Below are 4,731 nucleotides of genomic sequence, written 5' to 3' on the forward strand. Positions count from 1 at the left end.
ATATATATATATATATATATATACATATATATATATATATATATATACATGTATGTATATATGTATACATATACATATTCACACTTATACATTCACACATATTTATAAGTATTTATATACATATAGGTTTTTGTATGTATATATACATATATATATATATCAGAAATGATGCCCAATTACATTATGTTTATTTGTCCTGTTGAAATTATAGTGTTATATTGCTATATTCTACAGTTTGTTATTTATTCAAGCAGTGGATATATCTACTTTCACTTTTACTTTCGGATTAGTTGCAAAAGTAGAAGTTGGATTCAAACTTTATTTGTGCAGTAACATTGCTTTCGTTTGCAAGTGCGTGTGTATGCGTGCGTGTGTCAGTTTGTTTGCCCGTGCATAATGTAAACATGTGTATCGATGCTTCTAAATTCCGTATAATTAAAATGTGTATTGGATATAGATTTATATATACTACTCTATCTATCTATCTATCTATCTATCTATCTATCTATCTATCTATCTATCTATCTATATATCCATCTATCTATCTATCTATCTTCTGTCTGTCTGTCTGTCTGTTTTCTTTCTGTCTGTTTTCTTTCTGTCTGTTTGTCAGTCTGTTTTTTTCTGTCTATCTCTCTGTCTCTGCCTCTCTATCTCTGTCTGTCTGTCTCTCTCTCTCTTTTTATCTATCTATCTATCTATCTATCTATCTATCTATCTATCTATCTATCTATCTATCTATCTATCTGTCTATCTATCTATCTTTATATATACACGCATACACACATTTACATATATGTATATACACGTAATATATGCATATCATTCTGAATAATAGAGGCGTATGCGTGTCAGTATGTATGTATGTATGAAGTAAAAAATCTCTTTGTAATTAACTGTATTAGTACGTGATATGACATTTACATTATTAATTACTGTAATTGTACAAAGTTTATATTCTTATATTAGGCTGCTCGTTATTTATTAGAATTTGTCTCTTGTGATTCGTTCATTTTATACTATTTATCAGTTATATATGCGTAATTACTATAGCTACAATTAAATTTGACATTTTTTTTTTCCTTGGTGTATGCTTGAGTTTGCGCGTGTATGTTAAATTGTTAACAGATATATATTAGGGAAGTTTATTGTTTTTACCACATCATGAAGAGAATGTTGTAGCACGCTTAACTCGGGTTGTTCTGTTGTTCGTAATATCGCAGTTTATGTTTCAAGTTTTGTTGATGTTGTTAAGATTAGTATAGTTGTTCTTATTGTTGTTGCTGCTGCTGCTGCTACTGTTATAAGTATTGTTTCTCATGTTGTTAGTATTGGTGTCGTTAGTATTGTTGTTAGTATTGCTGCCGCTGTTGTTAGCATTTTTGTCCTTATTAATATTGTCGTTTTTTGTTATTAAGTCTCATGTAGACATTGCAGCCGTGGCAATCTCGTCTTCTGCTTAGACAGTGGAACATCTCTGTACATACCCTTCTCCGCGCTCCACTTCTTTTTCTTTAAGACAGTCGGGTGCAATTTGAGGGATATTTGATTGCTTATTTCTGTCCATCAGTACAACCACGTGGAAACTCCCCTTCCTTTTAGTGAGAAGCGGAGGATGTAGCTGTGACAGATCTCTGTTAAGTAGATGCGTGGAATCCAGATATGCTGAGTTGGACGATGATGGGGGTGAGGAAAGCGAATAGCTTTGTAAGTTTGACAGAGATGATGATGTGCCAAAAGTCACGAAGTGTAACTACATATTGTGATCTGTAGGCATAATCTAGCGGCTTCAGCTGTTACACCAACAGGATTTTTATACTTCGTTGTTTTTTGGTCCATTCTATGCAACTGAACATTATGCTTGAGGACGATTCGTATGAAACGGAACAGGCGATTGTTCGTCGGTTAGTCGAACAGTCGGTTCTTCAAGTTCTGTAGAAACGGCAATTGTCGTTTAACCCCAGCTTAATTCTAACTGAGCAGAGCTATAAAACGAAAGTATTCCGTCCGTTATCATGGCATCGTTTTGGAGCTATCTAGGACTAGATTAATATAATGTATTCCTCCCATTTTAAAAAACTTCAATGTAGGATGTGAGGTAAACTTTGACCATCATTTTTAACAGATCGACTAAGCAGATTCGCAAGGTCTTCCTTGTTGGATCAGCAGAAATAGTAGTTCTAGTGGTAATTCGGGTAAAGTCATCGGACAGGAAGGATTCGGCAAAGGGCATTAACACGAGTTTTAGAAAGCTAGTAAACCAACACAGTAACCCAGAAGCCGAAAGAGACAGAAAGCTATGGGTGTGGATTAAGCGGGTAGACGATATTTTTTAATATCTTGCAGTATAGCCGATTATCATTGAAGTCAGTATTTGATGTGTACTTGTTTTATTGTACTTCCGAAAGTGTAAATATGAAATAAAGTTGATCTGATCGCAGCAGTTTTGAACTCAAAGTTTAAAAGAATTCTCCTAACCGCCCCAGCAGTACAGACACTTGTTGTTGTTGTTGTTATTGTTGTTATTGTTGCTGTGGTTGTCGTGGTGGTAGTGGCGGTGGTGGTGGCAGCAGTGGTTAGTGATATTGATGCTTCTGTTATTGTAGCTGTAATCGTTGTTATGGTGGTGGTAATGCTGTTGTAGCTGTTGTTGTTGTTATTGTTCGAGATTTTGTTTTTGTTATTGTTCCTGTTATGGTTGTGGTGGTAGAGATGGTGGTGATGGTGATGGTGGTGGTGGTACCTTGTGGTGCTATTGCTGCCGTTCGTGTTACTGTTGTTATTTTGTTGTTGTTGCTGCTGTTGTTACTGCTCTTGCTGACGTAGCAGTTATTGTGGTTGTAGTTGTTGTAGTTGTTGATGTTGATGTTCTTGTACTTGTTATTACTGTTGCTTCAGCTGTTCCTGTTGTTTAACACCAGGCCAAAGCTGAAGTGGTAGATCTTTATTCAGATATTTATCACCGTTGGAATATACCGGTCTTCTTTTTCATTTTTTTTTTCTATTAAGGTTCAGGACTACACATTATCCAGCGTATTCTTCCTGTTTTTTTTTTGTCTGTTTTGTTTTGTTTTTAAAGACAAGAAAAGCTTTTGACGGAAATTTAGCTCCTATTTCTAGCCGGTCGAGCGACCATCATCAGTTGCCAAATCCAGGTGTATAACAACCCGAAGGGTTGCAAAGATGTCCAGGAAAAATAGCGAATCTTTAATTTCACAAACACATAGGTATGTAACTTATAATTAATTGTCAATTTTGTTCGAAAGCTCAAAGCATATTTCTTAAGAGAGTTGTTGAAAGTCTTCACCTTGCAGCAATTTCTAATCTGTATGCAAACGAAATTTCCTCCAGGGACTAGAATGCTTTCCAGGCCTGCAATACAAACACCGTTGTTAAGAAGTAGATTTATATTTTTCTATGTTTCTTCGTTTATTTCATTTTTGGTTTATCATATTTAACTTTATATTTAAGTTAGTTAGCACGTTCATCACAAATTATTTCACATTATTATTGATTTCTTTTCAAGGAGATGAGCTGGCAAACTTGTCAGCATTTCGAACAAAATGCTTAGATGTACTTTATGCGGCTTTGCGTTCTGTGTTCAAATTCCGCCCAATATATTTTTAACCCTTCCGGGGTCGATAGAATAAGTACCATCTAAGCACGAACGACCTCCTCCCAAAATGTCAGGCTCTGTGCCAATAGTAAAAAGGATTATTATTGTATCTATAGAAGAAAGGAATACCATTGCATTTATAGCAGAAAGGATTATTGTTGGCAAAATAGTTAGCATTTCGGACAACATGCTTAACTCCATTTCTTATGCTTTTTTAAGTTCTGAGTTCAAATTCCGCCGAGATCACTTTTGCTGGTACATCTTTTTGGAGTCGTTACAATAAGTATTACTCAACTACTGGAGTCGATGTAATCGACGAACACCGGTCCCTAACAATTACTGGTCTTGTGCCAACATTTGAGTCCACTTTTATTGGTTCATTTGATCCCTTTCTTTTCTTTAACGTTTATGTTTTCATTCTATTCATGTTAGTTGTTGCACTTGTTCTTTAATATTTCAACATTGTTGTTCTTGAGGTTGATGATTAGTTTAAAACTAATGGTGGTAGTGATAGTAATGGTGGTGTCGCTCTTGTTGTTTTGGGTGGTGGTGATGGGTGGTGATGGTGGTGGTGATGGTGGTGATGGTATTGTTGTTGTTGTTGTTGTTGGTGGTGGTGGTGGTGGTAGTAATGATGAGGAAGATGGGTGATGATACTGCCATATTTGTTATTTCTTTTCTTTATATTCTTTTGATGGTTACTGAATGAAAACTAATATATATACGTACATAAACACACACACACACACACACGCACATATATACACATATACATGTTCATATTCATTGTCTATACATAAAGAATATGTATAGATGTACGCATATGCATAAACATATTTATATTCATATATAAATGCATATTTAACATTTACTCAAATGCATTTTATATATACATTCGTATAAATATTTATGTGTGTGTGCTATATCTATATAATTATAAATATTTATATGTGTGTGTGCTATATCTATATAATTATAACCATGCTTACATATACAGTTATTTTTCTCTCTTTTACAACTACTTAGCGAAAATGCTTATATGTGCATGTATATGTATATATCTACATATTTATATCAATATATATATATATTCCTATATATATATATATATATAT

The 4,731-nt window shown here is 34.2% G+C and overlaps 1 protein-coding gene across 2 annotated transcripts in view; it reads left to right on the forward strand.

Annotated features, from left to right (window-relative positions):
- The window catches only part of LOC106868274 (protein PRQFV-amide-like), a 37,752-nt gene that overhangs the window by 2,333 nt on the left and 30,688 nt on the right, over nucleotides 1–4,731 (forward strand). The window lies entirely within an intron of this gene.

Source organism: Octopus bimaculoides, chromosome 11, assembly GCF_001194135.2.
Source record: "Octopus bimaculoides isolate UCB-OBI-ISO-001 chromosome 11, ASM119413v2, whole genome shotgun sequence".
NCBI lineage: Eukaryota > Metazoa > Mollusca > Cephalopoda > Octopoda > Octopodidae > Octopus > Octopus bimaculoides.